The sequence below is a fragment of the Xenopus laevis genome, chromosome 6S, assembly GCF_017654675.1.
Source record: "Xenopus laevis strain J_2021 chromosome 6S, Xenopus_laevis_v10.1, whole genome shotgun sequence".
Classification (NCBI taxonomy): Eukaryota; Metazoa; Chordata; class Amphibia; order Anura; family Pipidae; genus Xenopus; species Xenopus laevis.
In genome coordinates this window covers 97,849,283-97,868,324 of record NC_054382.1, presented here as the reverse complement: position 1 = coordinate 97,868,324, position 19,042 = coordinate 97,849,283, and the positions used below count along the sequence as shown (strand labels likewise).

Genomic DNA, 19,042 nt, shown 5'->3' with positions numbered 1-19,042 from the left:
CATTGCTGGTTGAAACACATATATTTATGTAAATAATATCAGTTTTTGCAGTTGATTCTTAAGGTGCTACATATAAAAATAGCAATCAAATTGCAATATAAAATATAGTGGCTTTATGTATCCATCATAAATAATTTAGAAAGATAAATAATAAAACTATCCACTGTTTTCCAGAGTATTAAGTGTTTCAATTATTCCTCTTTACCTTGAAGGCTAAATGTGCCCCCTCATTATTTGGCAGCCTAAGGAGGAAGAGACAATGACTGTTAAAAACAATAACTTCTGTAGTGTTTAAATGAAAAGAACAAGTGGAATGGAAATGCAGAACTTGTTCTACCTTTCTCCTGTTCATGTTTGATGCAGTTGTAGCATTTATTATGCAGTTTGTTGAGGTCTTACAAAGTAATTGTCTAGGAAACTATATCTCTACTGACATTTTTCTGCTTCAAACAAAGGAATGTTATTAGTAATGATGTAAAGCAAATGCTTTAATACATCAACTGTCGCAAACCTAACTAATACATACGTTAAATACACTTTACAAACCATTCCTTGATATTCTTCTAATATTAATGACATTAAATCCTTTGCTTACCATGAAACAAACGGTTGAGCTTTTTCCGTTACCTTTTGTAGTTTCCAATTACAGAGAATGGATGGCCTCAGTGACAAATACATGATTTTGTAAGGCACAGGAGTATACATAATTCATTAACTGAAAACATATATTATTTCACAAATGTACAATATATTCTGCCAACATTACTCACTCGCTCGCTCCTTTCATTTCTACGTTTTAAATTTTTTGGAGTTCTCCCTTGATATTCACCTTAAAAAAAGATTTACAATCTGCCCTTCAAAGTGCACCGTTCAGCAAGTATAATCTGGATAAAATACTTCTGATGAACAGAACAGCTAATATGTTATCAGGGTGTTCATAGCATAGTTCAAAAACTTGTGTATCTGTCACAGAATATCCATGGCCATATGTAATATTGAAAGTGCAGTACTGAATAAAGATACTTTAAGTACAAGTATAATAAGACTTGTTATTTAGAATGCTCGTGACCTGGGGTTTTCCGGATAAGGGATCTTTCTGTTATTTGGATCTCTATTCGGAGAAAAAAACTTGAATCGAGTTTCTTAAATTTGAATCGAGTTATTATAAATTGCGTTTTCGGGTCGTTTAAAATTCATTTGAGTTTAAAAAATTAGATTTTTTTAATAAATTTCAACTAGTCAAATTTCGAATTCATGGGAATTTGAACATGAAATAAACCCTATAGGATTGTTTTGCCTCTAAGAAGGATTAATAATACTATATTTAGGATTAAGTAATTGTTTTATTATTACAGGAATTTTTTTTTAAATATTTGATTAAAATCGAGCCTATGGGAGACTGCCTTCCTGTAATTCGGTGCTTTCTGGATAACGGGTTTCGAGATAATAGATGCCATACCTGTTTATACAATTAAAAAATTCTGTGAACAGATGTATTAAGAGTTATGCTCAGTCAGTTACTAGTGCCATGACTGATTTATATAATTTTTGACACATGCCACAAAGAGGAAAGAGTATTTGTACTCTTTGCCCAATAGGTAATAAGCAGCACTCAGTTTGCCCAGGAGCAATAATTTGAATATTCAAATAAGTGGTGGGAAGGGGAAAAGTCACGCAATTTCCCTTCCCCTCCCTTATTTGCATATGCAAATCAGGATTCGGATTCGGTTTTACCGGGCAGAAGGATTCGGTCAAATCCGAATCCTGCTGAAAATGGCCGAATCCTGGACAAATCCTGAACCAAATCCTGGATTTGGTGCAACCCTAGATTTTACATTTGAATAGAGGGATTCAAATTTGAATGTGTGAATTTTGACAATTTGAAAATTTAAATTTACTATTTGAAGTCTGTTATGGAACCTGTTATCCAGAATTCTCATGACCTGGGGTTTTTCAGATAATGGATCTTTCCGTAATTTGCATCTTCATACATTAAGGTCTACTACAAAATCATGTAAACATTAAATAGGCAAGTTTTGTTCCAGTAAGAACTAATTATATATTAGATGAGATCAAGTGCAAGGTACTGTTTTATTATTACAAAGAAAAAGGAAATAATGTTTAAACATTTGAATTATTTGGCTGATATGGAGTCAATAGGAGATCCTTTCCATTATTCAGGGCTTTCTGGATAACGGGTTTCCAGATAACGGAAACCATACCTGTATAGTCATAAGCACTGCTCATTATTTCTAAAATAACACATGGCAGGAACATATAATGATATTTTAAATACAGTGTTACAAAATCGATAGCTACTGTAGATAGTTAGACAGAAAGACGGACAGATGATAGATAGATAGATAGATAGATAGATAGATAGATAGATAGGGGCAAATTTACTAAAGGGTGAAGTGTCTAATGCTGGCGAAAATTCGCCAGCGTGACGTCATTTCGGAACTTCGCCAATGTATTAACGGTGCTGGCGTAAATTCGCTAGAAAAGGAGAGAGACTCTAGCGTTACTTCACACTCTAACGGACGTAACTACGCAAATTCACTAAGATGCGGATTTTACTGAACGTTACCTCTTGCACCAGACTTGCCTTCGCCACCTCAGACCAGGCGAAGTGCAATAGAGTAGATAGGAGTTACTCAAAAAAAACTTGAACATTTTTCTAAGTCCCAAAAAACCTAAGTCCCCTAAACCCTAAAAATTAATAAGGCTGAAAATAAAAAATTTTATATACTGAACTTGCACCAGCCTAAAGTTTCAGCTTGTCAATAGCAGCAATGATCCAGGACTTCAAACTTTTCACAGTGGAAAGTGTCTGTGACACTCACATGTTCAGTGGGCTCTGAGCAGCTGTTGAGAAGCTTTGTTTTCGGGTCATTGCAAATTATCAAGCAGAAAAGGAGGTTTGTCCGTAATATAAGCTGATACTATAAGGCTGATTATGAAAGGACCAGTAACATCAATTTAAAAAAAAATAAAAAAATTTGTTTGTATAGATCGAAAAAAGAACACCAACACAAATTAAACTTTAAAATCACAAAGTCTTTTATTAAAAAATAACTTACTGAAACTCCGCTTGCGCTCCTCTTCAGAAAAGGCGGCACGGCGACGATCCATCGTGCGGCTCTCGATTTCTCCTCCCTGGCTATCTCCTATAAGGAAGGGGAAATTGAGCACCGCACGATTGATCGCCCTGATCGCTCTCTGAAGAGGAACGCAAGCAGAGATTCAGTAAGTTATTTCTTAATAAAGACTTTGCGATTTTAAAGTTCAATTTGTGTTGGTTGTTTTTCTTCGACCTATACAAAAAAAAGTTAACTTTTTTTTTTAATGTTACTAGCTGCACTGGTTTCTGAGGCCTTGACCCTGATTCAAACCTGGCTGTATAAATATTAATAACAGGTGACTTTAGGGCATTAGCAACAACATGGCATTTTAGAATGGATATTTTTTCATGTTCTTTGTTGATTCATCTTTGATTAAGAGGCCTCATTGAAATACTGTATATCTGCAAATGAGATATGGATGTGGAGTAATGTATACTTTTAGTAGTAACTCATGCAAGAATAAATACATGGCATATACAAATAAGTGATAGACCACCCTTTTCAGACAAAGCAAAGAAGTGGGATAAACCTCATATAAAATCTCCACTGATGTGAATAATGTTGGGTAATATGTTGGGTGCAATATAAAAAAGGATAATTATAATAATTGACAATCCCATCAGAATAAAGTTACTGTTTTTATCGATTTTGTACTATAGAAGGAAAGTCACCCAAACCTGAACCTTTTTGGCTGTAATAAGACCCAAAAGACAGACAAAGCAGCAGCGCTAACCATTATAACTAATGCCTGCATAAGGGGATATAATCACTATATACAGTATAAATGTATAAGATTCTTATACAACAGACTTCATGCTGCCTTCTTCACTATTAGGTTGTTACAAGGGACTCAAGGGCATCCCTTTAGAATAGCATAAAGGAGGTTTTGTCTTATATTGTGAAAGAGAGTTTTACAGTGAAGTTAATTTGTGTAATTCTCTCCCTGCAGCAAATTTGGTCTGTCTTATACTTTAGATAGTAAAAAAAGGAAATTAGGCGTCTCCAAACTCACCCCTGTGTGTTCTTCTTAGTGTAGCTCCACTTTAGTACTCCGGGTGCTCTGCCATCAGCGCTCCCACTGAAATAATGTTAGCTCAAAAGACAGGAAGGCGGCACTTTGGTTAAAAGAAAGGTGGTTTATTCCAACAGGTCACTGACCAACAACACCTGACGCGTTTCGGGAGCAACTCCCTTAATCATAGGCTTACAGGTACAGTTATGTCACTTCCTTCCATACAACAGCGGCCCCTAAGGGTTGTTCGTAAAATTACAACATATTACGTCATACATAAAATGTAACCATGTAAGTGACTAATTGTAAGAACTCTCTTTATTTATACTCTTAAAATCCAAAAACATATTAGTTAGAAACATTTATGCACTCCACAGAGTAAGTGGTGTGCAGAGGAGAACCATTCTTCTATAAACTGAGTGGTGTGCCTATGGAGAATACTAGGAACTTTAAAAAATGACATACTTTTGTTTTTTACTATTATTAATAATTTTAACTGCTTTTAATAATTTAGATAATTTTTTTGTGGTATTTATATTTTTATTAGTTCTAGTAATTATGTGTATGTATATATATTTGATATATAAATAACTATAATTTTTTGTGTTAATATTTTAGCGATGCACCGAATCCAGGATTCGGTTCAGGCTTCGGACAGGATTCGGCCTTTTTAAGCAGGATTCGGATTCAGCCGAATCCTTCTGCCTGGCCGAACCGAATCGGAATCATAATTTGCATATGCAAATTAGGGGAGGGGAGAGAAATTGCGTGACTTTTTGTTAGAAAACAAGGAAGCAAAAAATGTTTTCATCTTCCCATCCCTAATTTGCATATGCAAATTAGGGGTTGGATTCGGTTCGGTATTCGGCCAAATCTTTCACAAAGGATTCCGGGGTTCGGCAGAATCCAAAAAAGTGGATTTGGTGCATCCCTGTAATATTTATTAAATGCTGGCATAAATTATGTCAGTGTTAGCATGTAGTGTGTGGTATTTCTGACTAGAGATTTTCTAGGGTCCCTTTTTTTTTTTGCTGTATTTTATTAGTGAAGATACATCAGATCTTGTCTTGTATTTAGGTCTTTTGATGTTCTAGTATCTAGTTCCAGGATCCAGTACTGTATGCTTCTCTTAGGTTCAGAGGGCGCAAGGTATCCCCTCCTCTCACGGGGGTCCTTACCTGTTCAATGAGTTTCACACCCAGATCCTGTGTGCCCTTTGAGGAGCACAATGTAAAATGTTTATCTATAGGAGTCTATTCATCTCTCTTTTCAATTGCCCTAATATGCTCTCTTATTCTGTCTTTCAGCCATCAAATGAAGCGCCCTACATATTGTTTTGAGCAACTTTTACATTCCAATAAATATACTATCCGCTTGGAGTTACAGTTGTAGAATCTTTTACTTTGATATGTTCGGCTGGTAAAATTAGAAGCGAACCCATTGCAGGTATCTATCACCCTACAAGTTTTATACTTTGTGGATCCGCACTTGTAAGTGGCCTTGATAGAAAGCCAGTCACCCCTCTGCTTACATTCGGGCGAGGAAGCCATACTGGATGCTAGTATGTTACTCAAAGTGGGAGCTTTTTTAGACACAAATTTTATCTCATTGGAGGACAGTACTTTGTCCAGTTTTTCATCACCACACAGGATTGGGAGGTATTTTTTCACTACTCTACAAATTTCATTATATTCCTCACTAGACTCCGTTACAAAGTAAATCCTTTTATTTTCCTGAAACTGGGTCTTTTTACTATCATCTTTGTGTTTCTTATTCAAAGCTAACTTACTTGCTTTATCGTAAGCATTGTGTATAAGATCTTTAGAATAACCTCTTCTATGTAGTCTTTGGGATAGTTCCTTTGATTGTTCGCGGAAGGAACTAAACTGGCTGCAGTTTCTACAGCAGCGTACAAATTGACTGTATGGAATACTCTGCAAGGTATGCTGTGGGTGGCAACTATTGGCTCTCAGTATGGTATTTCCTGCTGTAGTCTTATGAAAAATCTCAGATTCAATTCTGCCCTGATCTGCATTATCACATCTGTGTAGTGTTCTAGAGACAACTTTAAATTACACTCATTATCATTTAGGTAATTGTGAGAATCAGTTATCAAATCAGGTGAACCCCCCCAAATAAATAAGAGCTAGTCTATAAAGCGACCATACCAAATTATGTGACCATGATAGGGATTATCACATCCAAGGATGCCCGACCACTCCCACCAGCCCATGTACAGGTTGGCATAGGTGTACTTTAGATACATTAGAAAGAGTTGGATGAAGAAATGAAGAAAATGCAAGGATACTGTACTTATGAGATGCCCCTTTTGCCTTCCTCTGGACCATCAAGAAGCTAAGAAAGTTTTACTTGGAAAAAAGCTTGAGGAGTACAGAGGATCAGTAGTCAAAGATGTCATACAGTATTCCTTTCCCTACCCTGTTGCAATCATGGTCATCCCAAATGGACTCCCTATAGAGTTTTTTGGAAAAAAATGGTTTGCAACTTACATCACTTCCGATTTTTGTGTTGATCTGACAAGAAAACAATTCTGATAAGGGCCATATCAAATTAAATATTTTCTAGTCTACCATTAGTAAATGAACCCTATAGGCTTTAACTCATTCCAAATACAGGTAGGGAATCTAATTTCTTATAGAGCCCATTTAAGCAGTTCCTGTGTAATTCAGATACACTTATCTTTAGCAGAAGACTACTTCAATACAAATGTGAAGTTTCCTATGTATAATAAATACATTGATTTTCCTAGAGCTAATAAATAAAAAGAGATGTGACTACATTTTTTTCAAAGAAGAATATCTTCCGTTGCCTGTCTAAAAATGATTAGTGTGTCATTCGATTAAAAAAGCATCTATCTGGAATTGGACATGGTTTTAAACACTAGTGTGAATGTGGATAAAAATATTGATTCCATGGTATGTAATTGCTAAATTGATATGTGCCAAACAAATTAATGTTTAAAACCTTATAATGTTTGAAAGTCAGGTTTGTTAAACTGTATTATTTGTTACTCATTGTTATGCTTTCTACAATCCTCCAAAGGGAAATGTTTTTATTGATCATATTTCTTCAAAATATAATCGTGAAAAATAAAAAATATAAAAATCTTGCCACTCAAAACCATCTAAGATGCAGGTTTTCAGATAATAAAAAATATATAATGCAAAAAAAAACCCTCAATCATAAAAGTTAATAAATCAGCCACTAAGCGTAAATATTTCATGGCAAGCATTTTCTCAATAATACCATGGGTAAACCCACCACATATTGGAACATCGACCTATTTTTAAAACTTCATGCATATTTTATACATCATTTATCACAGAGGGTCACTAGAGTTCTGCAAAGGAATGGGAAAGCAACGTGAGTGTGATAACTGCTAGACAGAGTCCTAAGAATCCAGAGAGTCTGGTCAGATATAATTATTAAAGTGAAAAGACTGGGGTAGATTGCAATAAAGTCTATGAACATACTTCCTATATTTTTTAAGAAGGTACTCAACAGCTATTCAAGATATCTCCAGGTCTCTGCAGTTCCACACCAGCTGGCCTCATTTCTGAATTGAATTCCTGTGAAATAAGTGCTACACCTTATCTTGGCATGCAGTGCATGGGGTGGAGTATTTAGGCAACATAAGGATAAGTAAGTTCAAGATAAATATTTCCATGCCTTCCAATTTTTAATGTTTTACCACTTTTGTTGGGAGAGCTGAAAAAGAGGCTGATCTTTCATGGTGATGAGATGACTATGCCACCACAAAGATTTGACATGATTTTACGACAAGCAATGACAGGTTACTCTACACAATGTCATGTATCTCCATGTTTCTTTTTATAAAAATGAATGGCGCATATTGTTGGGTGGACAGCATATATAATCATTAATACGTGACCCAAGCTTCATATATTCTTCCCTATTTTTATAACCACATCACTCCCCGGAATCTAGTGTTTACCCCTGCAATGGATCCTAAAAACAGTAAAGCTTTTCCCTGTTCCCTCACCTTTAGCAAAAAACGAAAAGGAAAATTATACTTTATTTTGCAATAAATCTGTTGAAAGATCTACAAATACAACATGCAGTATAATATTCGGAAATGAGCTCTGATACAGGATCTGACAAATAAGAAGCTCGACTAATGTTGCAAAATAGAAAGCAACTGAAGCTATTAATCATGTGTCAGTTGTCAACAAATGCGTCGTGTAAACGAGGTTTAAATATCAAATGTGATAGAAAGTTTAAAGGTTACACTGATGGAAATGTACAGAGGTTTCAAGCAATTAGATTCAAACTTCTATACAAAAGCTGGAAAGTGAAAAGCAAATCTGACAAAATGCTAATCTTTTCCATAAAAAAAGTGTCTTCTTCTAAACCATTCTGGGCTGCAGAAAAGCTGACACTGAAGTTACGAGCCGCCAGACAAAACGATAGGGAAAATCTGCTTTCCAACAAGATCATAAATTGTGTATAGTGCAAGGAAAGGAATCCGAGGCACTCTTTAAACCACTTGCTTCTTTTTTTAACTATACAAAAGAATGCTTGGCTTTTTACATTTTTTTGGGATACTATTGTGATTTACTGCATGTAGTGAATATGTTGAAATGAGTAAAAAGAGAATTATTTATTGATTTGCAAAACTATCTGTAAGATATTAGCAATTTGAGATATCTGGTTTGAAATATTTTATTTGGTTTTCACAATAAACCATAAAAATCAATATGATAACAAATAGTATGCAGAATAAGAAGATTAATACAATGACATATTAAACAGAATGTATAATTTACTATTTGAGATAAATGAATGCCCTACAGTGAGCTACTTTGGTGGAAAAACACTTTTCAGATTCAAATCAGGCCTAAACTTCATACAGTAGCTTAAAAACAGAAATAATTAGCTTTTTTGAGCAGGCTGTGTGATATTCACACTGAAGCAAAAAAGTAGAGGCAAATAAGTTCATAGGCTGAACATCCACAAAAAGACATCCACAGAAAATAATGCAATGTTGTTGCTGCAACAACTATCAACATCCTGTTTAGCATTTTAATTTCTAAGTGTATGTACCCAGTGTATTAGTCATGTCATCCATTCCACTACAGTGCGTTACACAGGGCTATAGCCACTACTTGCCAAAAGCAATAGATTTTGGCTAGATTCTTGTGTACAGAGCAACGACTGCTCAAATTTTAAGAAATATAAGTGACTGCGGAGGAATGATTTATATGTAGCAGATCCTGCAGTATAGGCCCCCTGTCCCTCGAATTTGCTGCCTCTATAGTTACGTCACTGCTTCCAAAACTATGAGTAAGTGTATTTATTAATATTTGGGGCAGAATTCTAGCATATAGTAGTGGGTTATTTATTAAAACGCAACTTTTTCTCACTTTATTAAAAAAACTTGACCAAACTCCCAAACCTGAATCCCCTTAACTAACCAATAAAACTTCTCAGAAAAATCGGTGCGACAAAATCGAACGTCCATTCTAACCGTGCAACTATTTAGAATTGTCGTTCTTTATCAAATTAACTAGAATTTATAGAATGAATTTAGTGCAAACTAGGGATGTCGCGGACTGTTCGCCCGCGAACTAATTCGCGCGAACATCGACCGTTCGCGTCCGCCGAATGTTCGCGAACGTCGCGCGACGTTCGACAATTGGGTTCGCCTTAGCTGGCGCTTATTTTTTAACTCTCACCCCAGACCAGCAGATACATGGCAGCCAATCAGGAAGCTCTCCCTCCTGGACCACCCCCACACCACCTGGACCACTCCCCTTCCATATATAAACTGAAGCCCTGCAGCGTTTTTTCATTCTGCCTGTGTGTGCTTGGAAGAGCTAGTGTAGGGAGAGAGCTGTTAGTGATTTCACTGATTTGAGGGACAGTTGATAGTAAGTTTGCTGGCTAGTAATCTACTTGATACTGCTCTGTATTGTAGGGACAGAACTCTGCAGGGATTTGAGGGACAGTGAGTTTAGGTTAGTTAGCTTTGCTGACTAGTAATCTACCTTCTACTGCAGTGCTCTGTATGTAGCTGCTGTGGGCACTGCTTCTGATCTCATCTGCTGACTGCTGCCTGTAACCCAATAGTCCTTGTAAGGACTGCTTTTATTTTCTTTTTTGTTTTTTTACTTTGCTACTGTAAGAGCCCAGTGCTATTAGTCTAGCTGTGTTGGGGAGTGGGACTGGTGTGCCGCTCCTCCTAGTAGTTCACCACTACCAGCACCAACCAGAGTCAAAATTGTTACAAAGTATCTTATTTGCACCTGTTAGCTGTTCTGAGCTCTCTGCCAAAAGCTAATTAAGTTAGAAACTGGTTTTTTTCTGGCTGTTCAGTTCAGAGAAAAGAGGGACTGGTGTGCTGCTCCTCCTAGTAGTTCACCACTACCAGCACCAACCAGAGTCAAAATTGTTACAAAGTATCTTATTTGCACCTGTTAGCTGTTCTGAGCTCTCTGCCAAAAGCTAATTAAGTTAGAAACTGGTTTTTTTCTGGCTGTTCAGTGCAGAGAAAAGAGGGACTTTCCAGTACAAAAGAGGGACAGGGGGTTGAGTGGTCAAAAGAGGGACAGTTGGGAGGTATGCAAGTGCCACCTAGCTGTGTGAGCTTTTTCACATTCTGTCTAAATAACAATAATAATTCCGTGTCCGTAAACATCACCTGAGTGATGTTTTTACAGCAGCAATAATATATTCCGTACCCACTACTGTATACGTTGCCCTTGCAGGCATTGTTTGCCCAGTCTTTAACAAAGTGCCACCTAGCTGTGTGAGCTTTTTCACATTCCGTGTCCAGAAACATCACCTGAGTGACGTAGTGTGATTTCTGCCCTTTACAGCACAAAACGCAGCGCTGTGTCAACAATGTATTTTTCAGATACATTTTTGCCCTTGATCCCCCTCTGGCATGCCACTGTCCAGGTTGTTGCACCCTTTAAACAACTTTAAAATCATTTTTCTGGCCAGAAATGTCTTTTCTAGCTTTTAAAATTCGCCTTCCCATTGAAGTCTATGGGGTTCGCGACGTTCGCGAACCGTTCGCATTTTTGGACGCAAGTTCGCGAATATGTTCGCAAACATTTTTTCCGACGTTCGCTACATCGCTAGTGCAAACAGCTCAAAACTATTGAGAACCCTGAAGGTAAAAAACATGTTCCAATTGTTAAAAGGACCATTTGCCATTGATTTCTACATGATTTGGACAGAATTTAGCAACTTCAGAGCATAATACATTTTGAAAGTTTTTTCCGCTCTAGAAATTTTAGTTTTCCTCTTTAAAAACTCAACCAGAAAAATTTGAGATTTAATAAATAGGCCCCTATGTGTTTCCTTGCACCAGAACAATAAAATACAACAACCAATCAGCAATTAACTAAAACATTCTACTACAAGTTAGACAATGACAGTGGCTGCCTCATAAAAGGAATTAAATACTGTAGCAATTCTTTGTTAAATGTCCGATATATACAGGTATGGGGCCTATATCCAGAATGCCAAGGACCTGGGGTTCTCCAGATAATGGATCTTTCCATAATTTGGATCCTCATACCTTAAATCTACTAGAAAATAATGTAAACATTAAATAAATCCAATAGGCTGGTTTTGCTTCCAATAAGGACTAATTATATCTTAGTTTGGATCATGTACAAGGTACTGTTTTATTATTGCAGGTATAGGATCCGTTATCCGGAAATCCATTATCCAGAAAGCTCAGAATAAAGGAAAGGACATCTCCTATAGACTCCATTTTATCCAAATAATCCACATTTTTAAAAATGATTTCCTTTTTCTCTGTAAGAATAAAACAGTACTTGTACTTGAGCCAATCTAAGATATAATTAATCCTGACTGGAAGCAAATCCAGCCTATTGGGTTTCTTTAATGTTTACATGATTTTCTAGTAGAATGAAGATATGAAGATCCAAATTATGAAAAGATCCATAATCTGGAAAGCACCATGTCCCATGCATTATGCAGCGAAAATGGAAATCTTCTTTAAAAATTTGGATTATTTGGATAAAATGGAGTCTATGGGACATGGCCTTTCTGTAATTTGGAGCTTTCTGGATAACGGGTTTGGGGCAACCTTGGAATTCTGGTCTAAAACCTTGAGTGCCTAGCAATCTATATCAGCAGGACAGCTGAATGGATATAAAGCTACATCAATATTCCCCATATACCTGCACCATATTTTACAGGTCTTGGATAAGTACCAAATACTGTATATAAGTCTGGTTGGGATATATTTATTATATATGTTTATCAAAGAATTATGGATGGCTCACCTAACACTTCTGTGTGTGACGTGGGTTGACAAAGTTTCAAGCTGCAACGGCACTCTGGTGTCCGGAGTGAACTTTTATTATTACAGATATTGACATTGTAGTGGCTGCTTTACCACTAATAAGCAGAAGGCTCACTGCAAATACAGTAACAACAGACCTGCAACTGCATGGGCCTGCATTTTGTAGCAACGGTGCATATCAATACATAAATGTAAGTTATCAGATCAGTGCTTGTTGGGCATCTGCACTTACAGGTATTGCTGCAAAAAATTGCCCTTAGACTCCGATGTATTGTAAAAAAAAAAAAAAATGTTGTGTGGCTTGGAAAAAGGTGCCATGAAATAAAAGCCTATTGACCTCAATGTGTTTACAAATTTTTCAGTGAAACAAAACAGAACAGATTCACCCATCACTAGTGGCCATTTCCTACAAATATCCTACCGTCTGGTTAGTGGATACCCGACCTTCTAAACCCATCCCTTAAAAGGTAGCCTGATTTCAGAAAAACTTGTGTTGATCTCACAGATCTCTTTCCTATAAAAAGCTAAAGTAGGGAAGGGACCAGCCTTCAGGACCAATGCTTAGGCCAGGAGTGACTTTTCAAAAAACAAGGGCAGAAACACAAGCGAAGATTCAGGGAGATTTAGTCGCCCGGCTACAAATCACCTCTTCTTTGGGCGACTAATCTCCCCGAACTGCCTTCCCGTAGACTAGAATCTAAGAGAGTTGCCTCTTGGAAAACGAAGCGCTCGGGTTGCCATTCCGCCGGCAATTTAGATTCAAGCTGGCGGGAAGGCTTTTCGGGGAGATTAGTTTTTAGATTAGATTAGCATGCCGAAATGTACCTGGGGGTGCCAAATAGCGACTGTGATTGGTTATTGGTAGCCCATATGTGGACTGGCAGCCTATAGATGGTTCTGTTTGGCAGTACATATGGTGTTTATGCCAGTGCAGTTTTCTGCTGACAGGAGCAATCACGCCCGGGCCAAGGGTGGCAAAGTATTAGGGGCGGCATGCCGCCCAGCCACAGCTCCTCAGCTCTTCGGTCCCGGGATGCATGCACGCTTGCGGTAAGGTAGGTATGCCAGTGGGCGCTAGGAATGTGTGGCCGGGCATACAATTACTTGGGGGCGTCTAACTTTTGGAACCCCCAAGTAAAAATGTCTATCCTGTTATAATTGCAAAATAAGTACCTGCTTTAGGGGCCACTGGGAGCAACATCCAATGGATTGGTGAGCAACAACATTGTTCACGAGCCACTGTTTGGGGTTCACTGGTCTAGAGGGTCTGAGCTATCAGATTTTTATTGGCCCGTTATTGGCTAGCTTTCAATGTTTTGGTTTGGCATAATCGTAAGTAATATATTTTAGTTCTCAGCCTGTGCAGCCCATCACATGTAGGAAGCACAGCATGCCATTCCCAAAGTACAAGAGATTCCAAAAGTGCATGTTAAATCCAAATCTAACAAATCTTAATAACCATTTCCATAATCTCCACTTCAGAAAGTCAGGGAAAAGTGTTCCCCCATAGGAAGATGTACAAGTGTATTAGCTGCTGGTTAGCTTTAGAAATCTAGGCTATTTCACAAGGGCCCATGAAACATATGCTTTCTAGTGTGGTATAGGACAGATTACAAGAGTCCCTAACTTTCAAACCACAGCCACCAGCAGGAAACAAGTGACAAGAAATCAGTTGCTCCTGAGAGGAGATTTAGTGACATCCGGATATGGAAGGGTTGGGCCATTGTACTCATTACTCGCACACGAAAGTTTGCACCTTGTGCCGGGGGCACCACACTGTATAAATCAGTGCGCAGGGAGTAGCAGTGGCACTTTGTGTGTATATTATGTGTGTGTAACTGCAAGGAGCAGCAGGAGGAGGCGGTGAGGGATGGGGATAAGAGTTTATTTTTTGTCATCTTCGCGAGACAGCTACTCATTCATCCAGATCACAGCTAAAAAAAAAAAATGGTCGCAGAAATTAGCAGTTTCGGCTCAGCAGCAAAACCGGCAGCCTGTGAAGGCAGAGAGAAATTGACTAATTAGCAATGCGCACTAAAACTTGACGGTTCTTTATAGAGAGAGAGAGGGATGGGGAAAAGGAGGAGGACAAGTGAGGGGAGGAGGGCTCCATTCCCCCCCCCCTTTTCTTTCTTCCAAAGATATTTGAAATCGCAGTCATTTACGCTCTACAATTTTTACAATAGCCTTGAGCCATAATTTTTTCTGAGGCTCCTCACATGCTTCCCCCCCTTGCCTCGCCATGGTCTCTCTCCACCGGCCATGCACGGCCATTTCTCTCCCCAACCGTGGATTTCCTATTACTCTCGTTCCGACTGAGTGAGCCGAGGCCCAAGGATAATGATGTGTTGTTTCTTGCTGGCATCATTTGTCACACGCACAGTTTTTTTCTCTCTCTCTCCTTCTTCTCTTGCACAAAGCTCTGCTGCTCACTCTCTCCCTTCTTTGCTCCTGTCTCGCTCTCATATTCCTGCTCTCCCTCCTCGGCGGCTCATTCAGCAGCAGCAGCAGCAAGATGTTCATGTGCGGCCAAATAAATTGTGAGGAGTGACTTGGAGTTGGGGGGAAAGGAGAAGTGTTCGGCTTTTTGCCTGTGTGGGAGCATTACCTCAGGAAGGAGTTTGGGGCTCTTTGGAAAGCTGAGGGCATTATCCAGTACTTGTATCCAGTACTTGGGAGCAGGTAAGTTTCCAGGCCGGTAGGAGTGGGATGGAATGGAAATGACAAGGGAAAGTTCCTAATTGAGAGCAGAAATGTAAGTAAATGTGTGATGGGAGGGGAGCAGCGCAGTGACTGGGGCTGAAGGAGATCCCTCACTGGCACATGCTGGAGGAGAGGCTTGGGATGGTAGTGGGACAGCACAATAACAGACATTCAAACACGAGCCGCCGACCCCAACAGCATTCTGCAGCACCGACCTCACTCACAAGACTGGGTCGCCTATAGGGTACAGACGGTCCCTGACATCTCAGGGCCCCTGAGTGGATGTGTAACAATTGTTTTATTTACTATATACTATATAGGGATGTGTAACCTGCAGCCCTCCAGCTCTTTTTCCTCTGCTACCCTCACACTCCTACCAGCAGCTGAAGCCTGTCACAGGGATGTTGTCAGTTGTAGCTGGAGGCTCACAGGCTGGACACCCACTAAGCAACTTTACTTCTATCCCTCAGATCTGAGACCCCAGCAGCTTTTTTTTTCTGCAATGTCTTAGTTCCCCTGTTTCCTAACTTTGGCCCTGGGCTGAGGGAATCCTAGAGACAGACTGTGGCTGTAGGAAAATATGCTGAGAAGAGCTCCTAGTTTCAGATGTTAGGGGAGTTGCAATTCAACATATGAAGGATGTTTGCAAAAATGTACAACCTAAACCACCCAGGTGTCACCGAACTGCAGATCCCAGCAGGGCTGTCAGAAGGATTCTGAGAATTGTAGTTCAAGAACAGCTGGAAGGCTGATGGTTGGGCATCCCTTGTATAGCCTAATAGATTGTAATACAGTGTAGTTTAGTGTAGTGTTAAAATTCCATATTAAAGGAGCAGGTGGCTGCCCTTAGCAGCGATGCCATTGCTTGCCACCCTGCACACAGATGAGCCTTGGACTTTTTTAATTAGGTCTTACGCAGAGCAGAGCAATGTGGTGTCTAAGCAGTGTGGGTCCCACAGACAGGGGAGGATTGAAGATCATGATGCCTTTGAATGCAGTAAGATGCTCTCTTGCCTGTGCGTCCAAAGCCTAATATTGTCAGCTTCTTTAGCTATTTGTATATAAGATTTCTGTTTCCTTAGTGTTTTAATGCAGAGCTGCCCAGCCTACATCCCTTTAGCTATTGAATTACAACTTGCATTAGAAGGGAATTGTAGTTCCAAGCAGCTAGAGAAGCTGGACATTTCTAGCATAGTCAATGATACAATTGTATATTTAATAAGAGATGCCACCAAAGCATAGCCAAACTGTACTGCCCCCATACATTGCATGCTCTGTGGGTAAGAACTGGAATAGGAGCCCTGAATGGGCAGGCTATGCAATGTAATCATTTCCTGTGCTGCTGAGATACTGGAAAATGCTGTGTTCCAGGTCCATTAAATCTACTCAACTATTACATTACAAACTGACGACTCAGCAGGGACCCTTATTGTATTGAGTGATTATTTCTCTATCACAATAATAGAAGTAAAGCTGGCTACAGTCGATGGCTGAAGGGTCTGCACAGGAGGGGGTCTTTCTATAGTGTTCCTTAATTTGTTGGCACCAAACGTGTCATTTTTCCCCCAAACTTTAGTTTGTAGTCTCTTAGCAACTGTTTATATTTAAATATCCAATTATAATAATGTTGACAAATTATATTTTGTCTTTAAAAGGATTGTAGAAACAGCATTCCATGATTATTACTTTTACATTTTTTTTTTTTTTTTTGCATATTTTTATCAATAAATGGGAAAAAACAAGATTGGCTAGTATAGAAGTATGTCAGTTTAGAAGATAAAAAAAAAAGTAAAACTCCCTTTGTCAAAGCACATCACACTTTTACTGCTGTGTGGCACTGGAGTAATCCTGATTGAGCTAACCTACCTTTCCATGAAGCCTATTCAGTTTCTGGATGGTATTTAGAAAAGATGGAACTCTGGCTTATTAACATGGAATGAGAAAATACATGAAGATTTTTGATAATTACATAGGAAGAATGTTACATTTATTACAGATGCATTATGAAGATGAACATTGTAGTAGTTAGAAGAAGTAAAATAGATGCTTCCTTGACTATATGAGAGGCCATTATTATTACTTGTAGAATTGATTAGGAACCCATTGACATACCCTGCAAGTCTTGTGATTTGCTGCTTTACTTTTTGTGCTTGGCATAATTGATCATACTATGGAAAACTTGGCAGAAAGGTTTCTGGAGTGATTTGTAAAAAAATGTGGGATATAGGGAGTTCTTCCCTATATCCCCGCACTATGTATAAGAAAAGTAAGGAACATCTGGCTAAAGGCATTCAGATTAATGCAGGTCTTATACTTAGATCATCCATGAACAGCATAGACATCCACCTTCTAAAATAAAGATCTTTGTATTATCAATCAGTAAGAGCACTCAAATATGTCATGCCATGAGAAGTTTGTATGGGAACAGAAAGGTAAAATGTATAACTTGACCTCCTTATACCATTGCAAATACAAAATATGAACTTTTGTTTACCAGGTGATACTTTACTTCATCAATCTGAAAGAACGTTTTTGAGAGACGCAAACCACTTAGACTAAACCAGCATAATATAACTAATCATGGGGTGGACAAACCATACATGTTTTTTAAATCTCCTTCCTACAATAAAGGCCATTCATTAAAGGGCATGTAAAGGCATAAAAATAAAATCCCATTTTTACTTTCTTTAATGAAAAAGAAACCTATCTCCAATATACTTTAATTAAAAAATGTGTACCTTTTTATAAGAAATCTGACTGTATGCAGTGAAAGTCTCACTTCATTTACTGCTGTGGATAGGAATTGTCAGACGGTCCCTAACTGCTGAGCAGGGAAACAATCATACTTATGAACAGCAGGGGGAGCCCCCTCCTTACTTCCCAGCCATGCAGAACTCAAGCAGCTTTGTTTATGATGATCCCTAAGCAGCCCAGAGCACACTGAGCATGTGCACAGTCTTAGTCTTGCAAAGATGTTTAACAAAGTTACAAGATGGTGACCCCCTGTAGCCAACTTTGAAAGCATAAATTATTTGTTTGATTAGGCTTGTGGTGCAGTAAGTTCATGTTTATATTTAGTATACAAAATACAGCATTTGTAGCCTTATTCTATTTTAGACTTTACATGCCCTTTAAGCAACGGACCATTCACATCTATTATCATTATCACAGATGTATAAAGCACCAACTTATTCCTCAGCACTGTACAATAAATGTGTGTATACATTTGACATACAAGATTACACTCAAAAACAAATAATAATCAATGTACGTGTTAAAGAGGGCCCTTCCCACAAGAGCTTACAATCAAAAAGGGAAAGTGTTCCGAAATCAGGCGTCTTCTTGGATTAGGAAAGTCCAGCATGGTGGAGAGAAGTCTGGAATCGATATCTGTTGCTTTATAGTTATGTTGTCATGTGTGCAGCACTTAGTCCTTAGGTTGCATAACATGCCAGTATATTTTACAATTAAAAAAAAAGTTTTCTGTGAACAACCCGTTTTTTTAAGAAAAAGCAATTATTTCTTATTGTATCTACTTCCCGTGGAGCCAGAAAATTGAAGCATTCCTCAAAGTGTTTCTACATTTCTTCTTAAACATTGCCCTTAGCAGTATAACACAAGGTCAGAACTATCCTCAGTGACTCCAATGCAATGACACTGAGACCCAGAAGTTAAAAAAAAAACCCATAGAGCCTAAGGGTAGGGCAAATTATTATGTGTCCTATCAAACTGCTGAAGGAGGGATTGTCAACATATACTTGCTCTGGTGCAGTCCAAAGTCTAGAACACATAATATAAACGCTCAAATGCAGTGCACAAATGAGTCTAACCCTTATGGTCTTATTGTAACTGAATAGAAAATAAAATGTCTCTTCTATG

At 38.3% G+C, this 19,042-nt stretch overlaps 1 protein-coding gene across 1 annotated transcript in view; it reads left to right on the top strand.

Moving 5' to 3' along the window:
- Nucleotides 1-14,418: 14,418 nt before the first annotated feature.
- klhl14.S (kelch like family member 14 S homeolog) overlaps nt 14,419-19,042 on the top strand; it is a 67,392-nt gene continuing 62,768 nt past the window's right edge. The window contains exon 1 of the mRNA XM_018223688.2: nt 14,419-15,142. The gene's annotated coding sequence lies outside the window, so the exon portion shown is untranslated. The remainder of the gene's footprint in view (nt 15,143-19,042) is intronic.